Source organism: Euprymna scolopes, chromosome 11 (assembly GCF_053919585.1).
Source record: "Euprymna scolopes isolate OS-2025 chromosome 11, ASM5391958v1, whole genome shotgun sequence".
NCBI lineage: Eukaryota > Metazoa > Mollusca > Cephalopoda > Sepiida > Sepiolidae > Euprymna > Euprymna scolopes.
The window spans coordinates 31,714,116-31,731,215 of record NC_136492.1 but is presented as its reverse complement, the minus strand read 5'-3'; the positions used below and the strand labels follow the sequence as shown (position 1 = coordinate 31,731,215).

The following is a 17,100-nucleotide window of genomic DNA, read 5'->3' as shown; positions in this document are numbered from 1 at the left end:
CTTTATGAGGTATTGTTTTTAATCCTTCTCCCCAAAGAATTTCCATTTTCTTTTCTATGCATTTTTTCTATTACTCTCTTAACTTTTCAGATATTCCAACTTCTTTTTATTGACTTTGTCCCTTTTTTTTGCGTTTTACGTTTTTATATTTTTTTCGTCTATATGCATTTTATTTCTACTTTATATTCAGCATCTGTTTAATTTCACAGCCACAAAAGATCTCACTTGGCGAGATTTTCGAACAGCTGAGTCTGTTCACTGTCAGTAACGTGTTTAACTTTGTTAAAAAGCGCCAATATGTCGGGGTGTAAAACCATGTAAAAATATATATTTCTTACAAAATGACACTTTTTAGCATCGCGCTGAAAATCATGTTGCTTTTAGATATCTGGGTATAATAAAAACAACATGTGACTTGTTATTTATGAAGAGTCTTATAGTGAACATTTCAAAGCGAATGGGAATAAAGGGTTTATGCAAAACGTAAATCCACACGAGATCTCGCATTAAAGACCATCAGATGGCAGATGCTTTGCTGTATTTAGCAAGTGAAGTATATGTTGTCATTACATCTTAAATCATGTAATAAAGTACACTATTATGTTGATACAGAACAAGAACCAATACGATTTTTAAATAAATGTAAAGGAATTTCTTTTTGATACATTTGGGAGACATTGTAACCGACCTGGAGTGCGAATCTAACTTTTACTGTGAACAAGATTAACTGAACTCAATAAGCAATTATTAACAAAATCTCAGGTTTATTCTTTAACAAAATCCAAAAAACGTATGCAAAGGAAGTATAAATAGGGCTATGGCAAGAGAATATTCTTTTCACTATTTTTTATATAAGTTAATATATTATATGTTTTTAGATAGAGTGATGTGATTCTCGGTTGATTAACTGTGTCTAACTGTGTCAGAAATATACTCGAGAGTCAAAATGATGATTAAATGTTCTCTTGTAATAGCCCTAATAATAAATGTACAAACTCCAGATGCGTATTATCGATTTGTTCAGAAAACTATTTAGTATTTTGCCGGGTTATAAATTAAGCCAACACAAAAAAATTTGCGACATTTTTATGTCCTCTCATGGAGATCAAAATCTATCCATCTGTCTATCTCTCAACACACACAAATATATAAGTATGTATATATTTTGATTGAATTATTGATTCATTGAATCAAAAGTAATATCTCTATTCATTTTAGATGTATTTCTTTGCAACTTACCGATTGAAGAAAACACATTGCGTTGGTAGTTTTTTTTTTATTATTTTAGAATGTTTGAAAATATACAGCAATTTTTGTTTTCACTACCTATTACCGTTGTGTGATTAAAGACTTCTTAAACATATCTGTTAAGACATTCTTTCTTATATAGCTAAAATAATCATTTTTCTTCTATATTTGCTTGAGGAATTTTTCTAGTTTATTGAGATCACGCCAGTACAGTCCAGGGTTCATACCTATACTAAAGCGAATGCCTAACACTTGAGTGGTATAGCAAGTGTTTAGTTTGAATTGAGAGATTTTTTTATTTTTTTATTAACCAATTCGGGTTAAATTTAATTCTTAATTTAACACTTTTCTGGTATTATACTTTCCGGATATGGAAAATGATCTACTTGTTCAAGAGGAGAGACGTTTATGTAAATATTTATATTTTGTAAGATAGTGCTGGCTGTATTAGTACTTTCCTTGTACCGATATTAACAATGAGTCTGTATAACTTTTAGCTATACTGAGCACCAAACTGTATGAATACGTAACTAACACAAACGTCCTTGTGAAAGTAAACAGCTGCAGTATTCAGGCCACCATAATAAGGCACAGGCTCCGTTAGTTGGAGCGCGTCCTCGGAATTGATGAGAATAGGCTTCCTCAACAAACACTGTACTCAGAACTAGCCGCAGGAAAAACACCAATCGGCCACCCTTTACAACGATACAAAACCCAACTCGAAACTACCTTGAAAAACACTGGATTTGACATTCATGTCTGGGTAAGAAGAGGCCAGAAAATGAGCAGAACAGCTCCGTCTCCCGCCAATCTTTTCCTGCCTTCTCTGTCCACGTAGATTCTACGCCTAGATTGGTCCGAGAAGCCATCTGCAGGCGAAAAACTTTACAAGAGGAGGAATTTGAACTTCTCTGATATGAAAAATTGGCCGACAACGATTTCAATATTATTATTATTATTATTATTATTATTATTATTATTATTATTATTATTATTTGTACTCACTTGCAATTCTCACGCGGTCATCAGAGATTGCTCGGTGACAACAAGCGTGTGTCAGAAACTTCGTGAAAAATATTGAATAATTCGACCCCTGCCTTTTCAAGCTTATAACTACTCGAAAAATTTAATTCAACCCCTAATTTTTTTTCAATTAAAGGGGCAAGGACAAAGGTTTCATTTAAAAGATACAAACAACGTGTTTTTTTAAAAAAAAAAGGTTTTAAACTTCGGAATTTATAGGTAAATTTCCAAAAATCTGTTCTTTTATTTTGTTTTAAGTTAGAATATATTATTTATTGATCTTTTATCTTCAATTTTTGATATATAAAACTTTGGCACATAAATTATTTATTTACTTTTTAATAGACATTTTAAAATAGGGGACGTGAATTAATTCGACCCCGTGTCTTTTCAAGCTTATAACTACTCGAAAAATGTAATTCAAATTTAATTCAATTTTTTTTCAATTAAAAGGGCAAGGACCAAGGTTTCATTAAAAAAAATACAAACTACGTGGGTTTTTTTTTAATAGGGTTTTAAACTTCGGACTTTACAGGTAAATTTTCAAAAAACTGTTCTTTTTTTTGTTTTAAATCAGAATATATTATTTATTGATCTTTTATCTTCAATTTTTGATATATAAAACTTTGGCACTTAAATTAATTATTTACTTTTTAATAGACATTTCAAAATAGGGGGGCGTGAATTAAAAATAACGTTTGTCTAAAATATTATATTCAGTTTATTTGAAAGAGCATGAAACATGGGCCTTGAAAATATCGTAAAAATAGAATCAATAGAAAAATTTTGATAGATTTTTAAAGTTTAAAAATTGAAAAATACTGAACTCGTAAAATTCAATTAATTTCATTACTGTTTTTTTTTAATAAAACACATAATATTTCTATTACTTTTTTTATACACCTTTAATAGTTTATTTTGGAAGTCTAATCCATTAAGAAAATAAACAACCCACTTTTAAAAGAGAAATTACGAGTTTTTTCTTTTTTTTATTTGCAGTTTCATGTTAGGGGTGTCAAAAATTCCTACACAAATTCTGATACACCTAAACAAGCAGTCGTGTTCCAGCTTTCTAGTACTCTTCATTTTTTTCGATAACATTTGCAAATGAATTTGGTACTTGCCGTTGATTTCTCGCCGGCAATGACTAATGATCATCGAGTGAATTTAGATGGCAATGCCTCCTCAATAATCCCAGCCCTCTTTACACTCATCCAATTTCTCTCCACCCCTCTCGACTTTTCTCGACTATTTTGTGGGGTGTCAGTTTATGCCGGAACTACATTTTTCGGAGGGGGATGGGGGTAATTAACGATTTCAGTTTTTTTTTTTTTTTCATGTGGTGTTCCTTTATTATTTTTGTTTTATTTCTGTTGCAGTTTCGATGTGACCGCTTGGCGTTTGTAGCTCACGTGCTTGGTCTCCGCATTCAACGCCTTTTTTTTCTAAGTATTACAGCTGTTTTCATTATTGCTATCTGTTTTATCTTCTACACCATTTCTCTGGATTCAATTACTCTCATTATTATTTTTTTAGGATTTTTTCGGGATTGTTCCCTACGATTCTTGCTGCTATTTTGACTTTCTTTATCATCCAAATCCCGTACAGATTTCTGGCCAATTCTGTGTATTTGCTTCGACTTCTGTCACATTGATATTCACCCGCGAGCTGCTGGAACAGAGGAATTGAAGCTCTAGCAGACTTTTCCTTCTTGTTAACTATTAGAACATCATGTTTAGGTTGGTTTACCTGTTAGTACGCCCAGGGCCCATAGAATTTTATGGCTTACGCTTTCAAGTACTGCTACTTGTTGTTATTAGTACCATTTGTCTGGGTGTTCAAGATGCAGTTATTTGCATACTTCCCAGTGTACTGTCTTTCGCATCTTTATTCTCATATTCTTTTGGAGTTAGTTTGCTACATGCACTTATTATATGGTTTATCGTTTCGTCCCTTTATTTACAGAGTCTGCATTTGCAGTTTTCCTGTTTTGTCGATCTTTGCTTTGATATAGTTGGTTCTAATCTAATTATCTTCTGCAGATGTTACTAGTGATCCAGTTTTTTTCTGTTTAGGTGTCCTTTTCATTGCCATGTCCACATCTTTTCGTAAATCTTATTTTTGTCATCTTTACGAATTGTCCGTGTTGCTGTTTTCCCCTATTTTTTCTTTTTTTCATCTTATACCTTGCCCCTCTGTGCTCTATCTTGTTTATTTTTACAATATCTCTTGCTGCCATGATTAGCCTTTCTGTGTTATGTGTTATGTACTTTTCCCATTCGTTTTTTGTCAACTTGCCCTCTTACTCCGGTTTTTCTTTTTCGTATAGAGTCGGTCAGCACCATTCTTTAGGTGTAATCATTGTGTATGGTTATATGTTTCTTGGTCGAGATGCCTCAGTTCTTTTTTTGTCTCACATATAAACGGTCCAGAGTATAATACCAATGATACTGTCAACGTGTTTATACTTTTTATTAAGTTTCTACTATATAATTAAGTTTCTAAGAGTTTCTTGTTTTTCTTTGGGCATTCTTTTCCGATTTTCTCTGTCATTTCTATTGATTTGATAATATCTGCTTCTATAACTTCCAAATATTTGTAGGTTGCATGTTCGGCTAATGTACTTACCTTCCCTTGGGTGAGTAGTCCCATACCTTCTGCTACTTCCAGTGTTCCGTTTCTTATAATTTAGGCTGCATTTATTAGCTTCTCTTGTTAGTTTTTATTTCTTCCGAAAAGTTTCAGAGCGTCCATATATATTAGAGGGTTCATTCGTTATCTGTATTAGTAAACTTGTATTTCGCCTAGCATTTTCTTAGTATTTTGTTAAAAGGTGTCATTGTTATGGTGAAAAGTAATGGTGATAGCGAATCTTCTTGGAAAACACCTCTTTATATTTTTTCTCAGTTATTTATTATTCTTCGGCTATCAAGTCAACTCTCTATGTTCTCATTGCTTTTTCAATCAGATTGATATTCTTATCTGGAACTTAGTACATCCTCAAGCGTTCTATTATCCACATTTGAGGGATCCTATCCTATGCTTTCCTGTCATTGATCCATGCCATGTTTTCTACTTCTTTACATCGTTCAGGATCATTTGATCTGTGTATAGTAACATGTATTGCTCTTTCTCTTTTTCTCAGCCTTTGAGTTGCTCGGGAAATAATAAATATGAAATCTGCATGAATATTATATTTAAGCATATTTTGCAACCGGGCAATGCTGGGCAGACAGCTATTAGTAATCATAAAAATCCTGACAAGGTGATTAATGTTGTCATAATGTAGATCCATTCACAGAGGGACTTTTCTGATATTTATATAATTTTATTTATATACACGCTCACATACAATTTACATCCATCTTGTATGAGATTTTATTTTTGCTATAAGATGAGTGCATGAAGCATTTGGATTCTTGCCAGAGAAGATCTGCTTGATCTGGGCAATCTGAAAATAGCTAGAGTTATTGCAAGTTAAATATGCAAGTCAACGTGTTTTTATTCCGAAGTTTAAAACCTTTTTTAAAAAAAACACGTTGTTTGTATTTTTTAAATGAAACCTTGGTCCTTGCCCCTTTAATTGAAAAAAAATTAGGGGTTGAATTACATTTTTCGAGTAGTTATAAGCTTGGAAAGACAGGGGTCGAATTATTCAATATTTTTCACGAAGTTTCGGACACACCTACCGCTTGTTGTCACCGAGCAATCTCTGATGACCGCGTGAGAATTGCAAGTGGGTACAAATAATAATAATAATAATAATAATAATAATAATAATAATAATAATAATTTCTTTTGTAGTTATATTGATAATGTAACTATAAAAGAAATAATACACATTGGCTTGCATATTTGACCTGCAATCATCTGGCTATTTTCTTTCTTAATGATTATAAGAAGGTGGTAATTTTTTTTTCTCTCAGTAAATACTGGGGACAGTTCCCTTTTCGGTGTCTTTTTGTATCAGTGTAGTTCCACCACGTTCTGGTACGTCTGCTTCGTTCATGCATCTTTTTTTTTCATGTGGTGCCGTAATTTTTGGAATCAGTATGCGTGTATTTCTATCGTTACCTGGTGCTTGTCTTGTCGATTTCGTTTTCTGTCCCTTTTCGATTAGTTGTAACTCTTCTTTCAAATATTTTAGCAATGAAAGACAACGAGAAACGAATTACCTCCCTTTATAGTCGCTCTTCATCAGTTTAAAATCATTATAACCATTTTCTCTCCAAAGAATGTTCGAAAACAAGACATGGCTGTCTGTTTACGGTTTCAAATTGGCTATTTTATTTAAAATTAAAAAAAGAAGTCAGGTTGAGAGGAGACTAAGTTTTTTATTGTATTTTTTTTTAATTAAAAAAATATGAAAATGAATTTATATCTCTTATTTGTATAAAAATATTCAGGAAACAAAACAACGTGTTTAATTTTCATTAAAAAGTATCAAAATTCTGTAAATTAATTATTTTTAGCTTTAAAAGGTTAAACAAATCTCTAAAAAATTTTTTTTTAATTTGTCATTATTGGTTTTATTTTATTTTTTCATTTTATTTATGTGTTTTAAAAATGTTCCACTACCGCGGAATTTTCACAGGTTATTCTAGTTATTATTATTATTATTATTATTATTATTATTATTATTATTATTATTATTATTATTATTGGTACTGTTGTTTTTTAGTTGTTGTTGCTGCTGTTGTTGTTTCTGTTGTAAAAAATAGCTAAAATGACGATCCATTCCCCCACTCACAAAGGTTGGTGTTTATTCCGAAGGCCGGTCAGGGAGGTTGGTGGTGTCCATTTTGAGAGTCTTTTTAAACATGAGGAGGTTGCTGGTTGAGCTTCAACAATAACAGCAACAGCAACAACAGAAGTACTTTCGTTTTTATGCGCTGGGGTGGGACGCCATACTAATACCGGGCAACGCTGGTTAACGGGTCCTGTTAGTATAAAATAATATAGATTACGCTTAAGATAGGCAAATAGATAAACTTCAATATCGATCGATTGAAATCTTTCAGACTGCCTTCCTTATCTTATCGTTACCAGTTTTGTAAGTTCTGGAAAGAACAAAATCTACATCACGCGAAACGTTTTTAAAAATGGCGTCAATCGTGGTAATATAAAGAAAATTAAACCCAACTGACATTCGAAATATCGTCAAATATAATGTCCGTTTTATTTGTAAATAAACTAAATTTATATTTAAAATATCAGAGACAATGTGTAATAATTGAAGTGGTTGAAAAACACAGCTTTAAGGAGACGTTCTACTCGTTATTGTGTAAAGTCTCATCATAGAATCAGTGCCAGTCTTGAAGTTATTATTCTCGTTGTGCGTGATTCAGACCAGTCGAGAAAAAGTTGGCAGTTGTTCTGAAACGTCTCATCAAAATTAATCAACACCTCAAGAGATATATGTTCCTTTGATTCCTCTCTTTTTTCTAAAAAAAACTTTTGTCAGATATTTTCAGAACATTTCTGTCTTGTATCGTTTTAATGGAAAATGCTTTTTTGCTTTGCATTCCTTAAAAGAAAATATTGAACATACCCAATTCGACTCGAGCCATTACTAAATTAGAATCGATCTTAAAAAAAAGAAGTAAAACTGACTTCCCCCTGAGTTGGAGAAATTCGAAATTAGTGAAAATCACAGGAAAAATAGACTTCGAAACCAAAAAACTTCTGCGAGCTTCATAAAAAAAATCGAAAATACTTTTCTATTTATAGATTGAACATAGGAATGAAAGTTTCTGTCGTAAAATTGAAAATACCTGTGTCAATAATCGAATCAAGTGTTAGGACAATCTCAGTTTCACACATTCTCTTTCTCCCATTCTCTTTATTTATAGTTCTCTTTTATTTCTCTCCCTTTCCCTCTTTAGTTCTCTATTTAAAAGCTGCACATGTACATTTTCTTTCAGATTTAATCTGTTGTATATAAATCTGCTTATTAACATAACTTTCACATTCATCGAGTTATCTATATTAATTCTCTCACATAAAATAAAGAGTTATCTATATTAATTCTCTCACATAAAATAAAGAGTTATCTATATTAATTCTCTCACATGAAATAGTTATCTATATTAATTCTCTCACATAAACTAAAGAGTTTTCTATATTAATTCTCTCACATAAAATAAAGAGTTATTTATATTATTCTCTCACATTAAATAAAGAGTTATCTATTTTAATTCTCTCACATAAAATAAATAGTTATCTATATTAATTCTCTCACATAAAATAAAGAGTTATGTATATTAATTCTCACACATAAAATAGTTATCTATATTAATTCTCTCACATAAAATAAAGAGTTATCTATATTAATTCTCTCACATAAAATAAATAGTTATCTATATTAATTCTCTCACATAAAATAAAGAGCTATCTACATTAATTCTCTCACATAAAATGAAGAGTTATCTATATTAAATAAAATAGTTATCTATATTAATTCTCTCACATAAAATAAATAGTTATCTATATATGTATTATCATCATTATATTATTACGCTTATCGCTCCGTCCGTTATCAAGCTGTGCATCCCTCAAAAAGGAAAGTGGAATATTCCAAAAAGTGTAGAATCCAAATAAACCTTGTCACCCTTAAAAGGAAAATTCAACTATTTAAAAAAAAAATTGTGTCGCTGTTGAGGCAAAGCTAATAAAATGATTTGTCTGTCTTGGCCTTTTGGCTAAGATCAAAGTGTAGTATCTGTCTTCAGGTGCAACATTTCAATTTCTTTTCTCTCAGTGGAAAGAAATCCTGTACGACTAAGACAAGTTTTTCTCCACGTAAAAAACGACCCTGGTGTCTAAATCTGCCCCGTAGGGAGGCATTGTGAATAGGTACTATGTTTAATGTAACAAAGTTTTAATATTAAAAAAGTAACTGGAAAAAATTATTTCTGATTTAATTACAAAATGCCCAGGAAGCGTTACTCCTGATTAATTATAAAACGCCCTGAAAAATATCCGTTCTGATTATTTTTTTTTGTTGTTTACTTGCCTCCCCACAAAGGCGGAATTGGACATCAGGTCGATTAAAAATTTAGGGGGAAACCAGCTCCCCAAAGGGGATCTCTGGTCAATAACAAAAATAAGAATTGTATCAGTAATGAAGGATTTCTCCTCCATTAACCAAGACAAAAAAATAGGGGGATTTAAGTCACTGGAATGCTGAAACTGATAGTACGCTCAGACATTCACATGTTGAAGCAATGGTTACCTAATCCCTAACCGTGTTAATGTTTTTATGTATTACTTTCGAAAAGCTGCTGAAACAGTTAATGATTTAAAAATGTCTTTATATCAAGTATATTTTAAGCAGTGAGTTACGGGATATGAAGTCAGTCCCGGAAATTACTCAAACTATTTAGGATTTAAACATTACTTTATTTCATGTATATTTTTAACAGTGGGGTGGGGGATATTAAATCAGTCCCGAAAATGGGTGAACCCGTTTACGCATTACACATTGCTTTATTTAATGTATATTTTTAACATTGGGGTGGAAAATATTAAGTCGGTTCCGGAAATGGCTGCAACCATTCACGTCTTGGACATTACTTTATTTAATGTATATTTTTAACAGTAGGATAGGAGATAAGAAGTCAGTCCCGGAACTGGCTGAAAAAGTTTACGATTTATACATTACTTTATTTCAGATATATTTTCAACAGTGGAGTGGGGATTATAAGTCAGTCCCGGAAATGGCTGAAATAGCTTACGATTTAAACATTACTTTATTTCATGTATATTTTTAACAGTGGGTTTGGGATATAAAGTCGGTCCCGGAAATGGCCGAAACAGTTTACTGTTTAGACATTAACATATTTCATGTATATTTTTAGCAGTGGGTTGGGGATATAAAGTCAGTCCCGGAAATGGCTGAAACAGTTTACTATTTAGACATTACATTATTTCATGTATATTTTTAGCAGTGGGTTTGGAATATAAAGTCAGTTCCAGAAATGGCTGAAACAGTTTACAATTTAGACATTACACTATTTTATGTATATTTTTAGCAGTGGGTTTCGGATATAACGTTGGTCCCGGAAATGGCTAAAACAGTTTACGATTTAGACATTACATCATTTCATGTATATTTTTAGCAGCGGGTTGGGGATATAAAGTCGATCCCGGAAATGGCTTAAACAGTTTACTATTTAGACATTATATTATTTCATTTATTTTTTTAGCAGTGGGTTATGAATATAAAGTCGGTCCCGGAAATGGCTGAAACAGTTTACTATTTAGACATTACATTATTTTATGTATATTTTTAGCAGTGGGTTGGAGATATTGTGGGAGTTGAAAACTCTCAACCTTACTCGATTGTCGCTCTTTAACTCAGAAGAGCGACCTAGCTACGTCACTTCCTGTTCCCTATATTTCCTCCTCTTTTCCGCTGAACGCTCGACCAGTCAAGATGTGACAAACACCGCTCCGGTGGGGCCATGAGCCACCGCTGCGTCCTGACTAGCCAGTCAACCGCAAGTAACGTTACTCATCTTTCAATGAACTCTTATTCTTTCTATCACTCTTTCCTGTATGTTTATGCAAATAAATTGCATTTGTTTCGTTGATATATAACGGTATATTTTCGTCTTCATTATGCGACCTTTTGTCTTTTCAATTCCTCTACCATTAAATACATCCACCATTACACACATGGGGACGGGATCGTCTATCACACTGCAGACCGTCCTATCTCCAACATCTGGTAGACTGCCGACGTGATCTTTTTCAAAATGGTAACTTAACGAACATTCTCATAAAAGTTTAACAATCAACGTTCCAAAAACATTTTTAAAACGTTCTCACTGTCGCAAATGTAACATACCGTTATATCGTTAAATAATCAGCGAAATATATACCCCACAAAAAACAAAAAAAACAAAAACACAATTTCCAAAAAAAAGGAAAAAAAACTTTTTCGTTGCATTTTCAACTTTACATCTAAACACACGTGCGTCAATTATCTATCGCCCGCTATCTTTTATCTTACGACTCGTGGACAGATAAATGTAAACAAATCACCTTGAAAAAAAATATTTTTCGTCGCAGCCTAGATAATAATAATAGTAATAATAATAATAATAATAATAATAATAATAATAATAATAATAATAATAATAATAATAATAATAATAAAAAGAGAACAATAAGTTGTATCTATATTCACGCACATATAAAAAAAATAGACATTTTATTCTCTTCACATTTTTATGACCAACCGTATTTTTGAACAACGATGTCTGTTAAAATTTCGACGATACCAACGGACTACTATTTTCACGAGCATTTCGATTTTTCTCGCAAACGATGCACATTTCGGTTATAATCCAATCAAGAAAATAACTTTAATGACGTCCTGAATATAACGCGCTCCCTGAAATATTCTTAGACGTTCTTTTCGCGTCATTTAACTCAAACTTTTTTATTCTGTTCTCCGTCATAATCGAAGCAAAATATGACCTCGAGAACCTAAAAGGTCAAATTTTCCTGTTGCCTTCATTCTTAATAATCAGTTTGTTCAACAAAACTATTTTCCGAGGACCAGTTCTTGTTTACCTCAGCCGAGGAACACTTCGCACGAAGAGACATGATTACGCACATGTAACGAGCACCTGCAACGAACGAACGTCACACTATAGCACAGACGTAACTCCAGCGACATGCATCCACTGCTACAACGAACGAAAATTACTTCGTTATTCGAATGAGGTTCCTAACAACTTCAATAGCAATTTAAACGTGTTTTCCACGTATTTTCAACGCCAGAAATTATGTATGAATTTTGCTGTGGATGACGAAGTCTAACAAACATACTACTCCGCACGCGTTTTATATATGGATTTTGCTGTGGACGATGAAGTCTCAAAACATTCCGTCACACACGCGTTTTAGCTACGTATCAAAACTTTAAACCTTCTTCACTTTACCGAAATATTTTTTGCCACGTGCGAATATAAAAAAAATTATTTCAGCTTTCGATTTCATCATGGAGAACGTGTGGCAACAAGCCCACTGCAAAACTCAAATAGCAACTCTCACGCTATTTCAACTCCAGTTGTCCACAATTATGGAAAGGAAAACGCGACAACAAGCCTCTCCAGCATCATGTTACGCGGATCAAGATTCTCCACGGCATATCAACCCTTTCCAGCAACACCTCACAGGATATCAACCTTTTTTAGCAACAAACGCGACAACCAACACAAAGATGTTCACTAAACACTGTACACTCCTGGATTTCACAACGATTCACCTCACCTCACCGAAGTTCTCCAGCTAACATGAGTAAGTTGCATCATGCACACTGATACACTCATCGTGGACGTTCAGACCGTACCGACTCACTGAGTACGCTCGAGCACCTGAACAACGTTGACACCACTCTCTACGGACGGACAAATTTCCTCACAGACCCACTTGTGACCGTAAGCGTGTAATCGACACATTGGCGACCAACGCGAACCAACTTCAACCCATCGTGCTAACCCTTGCGCACCATTCATAGTCTCCGTGGAAATACAGTCTATGACCGCAATACATACACTCAAACTCATAACATCATTCCTGTGAACATTCCACAGTTGTACAAGTTTGCACACCTTTTTTCCTGATATCCTTTAACGTCGCAACTCTATCTTTACATCCTTCTACTTAATAAATAAAAAAAATCTCACTCGTTCTCTATACAGTGGACACACACGCACACATACACGCACACATATATATGCATATTTTTCTCCAATTTTCTTTTCTCTAGCTTCCAGCTAACTAGGAAGGGAGTATTGTGGGAGTTGAAAACTCTCAACCTTACTCGATTGTCGCCCTTTAACTCAGAAGAGCGACCTAGCTACGTCACTTCATGTTCCCTATATTTCCTCCTCTTTTCCGCTGAACGCTCGACCAGTCAAGATGTGACAAACACCGCTCCGGTGGGGCCATGAGCCACCGCCGCGTCCTGACTAGCCAGTCAACCGCAAGTAACGTTACTCATCTTTCAATGAACTCTTATTCTTTCTATCACTCTTTCCTGTATGTTTATGCAAATAAATTGCATTTGTTTCGTTGATATATTTCGTCGGTATATTTTCGTCTTCATTATGCGACCTTTTGTCTTTTCAATTCCTCTACCATTAAATATATCCACCATTATATACATGGGGACGGGATCGTCTATCACACTGCAGACCGTCCTGTCTCCAACATATAAAGTCAGTCCCGGAAATGGCTGAAACAGTTTTCTATTTAGACATTACACATTACATTACATTATTTCATGTATATTTTTAGCAGAGGGTTGGGGATATAAAGTCAGTCCCGGAAATGGCTGAAACAGTTTACGATTAAAACATTATTTTATTGAATGTATATTTTCAACAGTGGGGTGGCGGACTGTAAGTCAGTCCAGGGATTGAATGAGATGGGATTGAATGAGATATACTATCAAAAAGCGTCGCCCAGTATTGAATGAGATAGGTGGAAAACATATAGTAGCAAAATACCCAGCGTCGCCCGGGATCGAATGAGAGAGGTGAATGATATATATTAGCAGAATATGCGGCGTCACCTGGGATTGGATAAGATAGGTGAAACATATGAGAATACCCAGCATTTATTTATTTGTTTGTAATGAAATAATCAGCCCAGGCAATATATCGAAGTTATTATTTAAGTAAGGGGGGGCGACATAGTGGGTTAAAGTTATGAAAATTATTGTCGAAATTAGTAAAATGTCCAAGAATTATGAAAAATGATGAAATGTGAGTTACTTGATTTGTGTGTTTGTAATGATATAATACGCCCAGACAATATATCAAATATATTATATAAGTAGGAGGGAGAGGCATAATGTGGGTTTTTAATTATAAAAATTATTGTCGAAATTAGTAATATATCCAGAATTATGAACAAAGATTAAATGTGAGTTAATCGGGTGTGTGTTTATAATAAAATAATCAGCACAGGAAATATATCAAAGTAATTATGTAAGTAAGAGAGGGTGATAAGGATGGTTTAAATTATGAAAAATAATTGTCAAAATTAGTAACATATCCAAGAATTATGAAAAATGATAATATGTCATTTAATGAATTAGTGTGTTTGCAATGAAATAATCAGACCAGACAATATATTAAAGTTATTATTTTAGTAAGTGGGGCGATGATGTGGGTTAAAATGATGAAAAATGAGTGTCGACATATCCAAGGATTATAACAAATGACGAAATATGAGTTAATTGTTTGGTGTGTTTGAAATAAAATAATCATCCCAGATAATATATCAAAGTTATTATGTTTGTAGTGGGCGGTTGATAATGTGGGTTAAAAATATTAAAAATAATTGTCGAAATGTGCAACATATCAAAGAATTAAAAAGAATGATGAAGTGTGAGTTAATTGATAGTTATGTATTTTATGAAATAATCAGCCTAGAAAATATATCAAAGTATTTTTTTTAGTAAGAGAGGGCGACGAGGATGGTTTAAATTATAAAAAAATATTGTCAAAATTAGTAAGATATCCAATAATTACGAAAAATGACGAAATGTGATTTAATTGATTGGTGTGTTTGTAAGGAAATAATCAGTCTAGACAATATATCAAAGTTATTATTTAGTAAAGAGGGAAGGGCGAAAATGTGGGTTAAAATTATAAAAAATGATTGTCGAAATAAGTAACATATCCAAGAATTATGAAAAATGATTAAATGTGATTTCATGCATTAGTGTGTTTGTAATAAAATAATAAGTCCAGACAATATTTCAAAGTTATTATTTTATTAAGAGAGGGCGATAATGTGGGTATAAATTATGAAAAATGATTGACGAAATTAGTAACATACCCAAGAATTATGAAAAATGATGAAATGGAGGTTAATTTATTAGTGTGTGTGTAATGAAATAATCAGCCCAGCAAATGTATCAAAGTTATTATTTTAGTAAGGTTGGGCGACAACGTTACTTTAAATTATAAAAAATATTGTCGAAATTAGTAACATATGGAAAAATTACGAAAAATGATGAAATGTGAGTTGATTGATGTATGTGTTTGTAATGAAATAATCAGCCTAGAAAATATATCAAAGTTCTATTTTTAGTAAGGTTTGTGATATGGTGAGTTAAATGATGAAAAATTATTGTCAAAATTAGTACTATATCCAAGAATTATTAAAAACAAAAATTCTGAAATGTGAGTTAATTAATAGTTGTGTTTTTCTATAAAATAATCAGTCGATACAATATATCGAATTTAATATTTTAGTAAAGGGAGAGGCAATAATGTGGGTTGAAATTATGCAAAATTATTGTCGAACATAGTAACGTATTCAACAATTATGGAAAATGATAAAATATGAGTTAATTGACCGGTGTGTTTGTAATGAAATAATCAGCTCATGAAATATATCAAAGTTATTATTTTAGTAAGGGGACCGTCCAGTTTTAATAAAAAAACTAGAATATGATTGTGCCTTCATTCATGCTGAATAGAACGCTCACAGCATGCCTAGCAACAATATATTGCATAGGAAAAATGCTGCTGTGGATTTTCCACAGGTCCCGCTAGTCTATATTAATTCTCTCACATAAAATAAAGACTTATCTATATTAATTCTCTCACATGAAATAAATAGTTATCTATATTAATTCTCTCACATAAAATAAAGAGTTATCTATATTAATTCTCTCACATAAAATAGTTATCTATATTTTTCTCTCACATAAAATAAAGAGTTATCTATATTAATTCTCCCACATAAAATAAAGACTTATCTATATCAATTCTCTCACATAAAATAAAGAGTTATTTATATTAATTCTCTCACATGAAATAAATAGTTATCTATATTAATTCTCTCACATAAAATAGTTATCTATATTAATTCTCTCACATAAAATAAAGAGTTATTTATATTAATTCTCTCACATAAAATAGTTATCTATATTTATTCTCTCACATAAAATAAAGAGTTATATATATTAATTCTCCCACATAAAATAAAGAGTTATATATATTAATTCTCTCACATAAAATAAAGAGTTAATTATATTAATTCTCTCACATAAAATAAATAGTTATCTATATTAATTCTCTCACATAAAATAGTTATCTATATTAATTCTCCCACATAAAATAAAGAGTTATGTATATTAATTCTCTCACATAAAATAAAGAGAAATGTATGCATACACAGAGCGTCTTCATTAGTGTTGGGGGGTTTCTTTTGCACAGGCCTTTCAAATTGTCGTCGACTCTGTAAAATTCAGTAGGTTATTGCAATGTATCTTATAAGATAACTGACCAATTTTTATGATTTCAACTTCAAAAGAATAGTTACCGCAGGAATTGGAATACCCCCATAAAAACCCGATTGTCACAGCAGGCGCATTAAAAAAAATTGTAATCTGGACGTGAGGACACTTTAGAAAAACGATATACAATAAAATTATGCTTTTGACAATATAACATAAAAACCCATGGAATGCTTCAGACCTCTTTTGGACCATCTTCCATGAATCTAGTATCAGTTTGTGAGTGGCATAAAAGATTCAAGGAAGGTAGAAGGTCTGTGAGGGATTATGAGAGGCGTAGGAGAGGTAAGGAAGTCAGAATACCAGAGTTGATTGGCCAAATAAATAATTCCATGGATAAGGGCATTCGTGTATCTATACAGACAATAAGTCCACAGTTTCATGTCAATGTGGAAAATGTACACACAATTATTCGCGAGGAACTGAAGATGCTGAAAACTTGCGCGAGGTTTGTCCCAATGGTGCTCAATCCTTGGCATAGACTATTTTTATTTATT

General features: G+C 32.5%; 1 pseudogene; it reads left to right on the top strand.

Annotated features, from left to right (window-relative positions):
* The first annotated feature begins 8,951 nt into the window (after window positions 1-8,951).
* LOC145288469 (U2 spliceosomal RNA) lies at window positions 8,952-9,047 on the top strand (annotated as a pseudogene).
* Window positions 9,048-17,100: the final 8,053 nt, after the last annotated feature.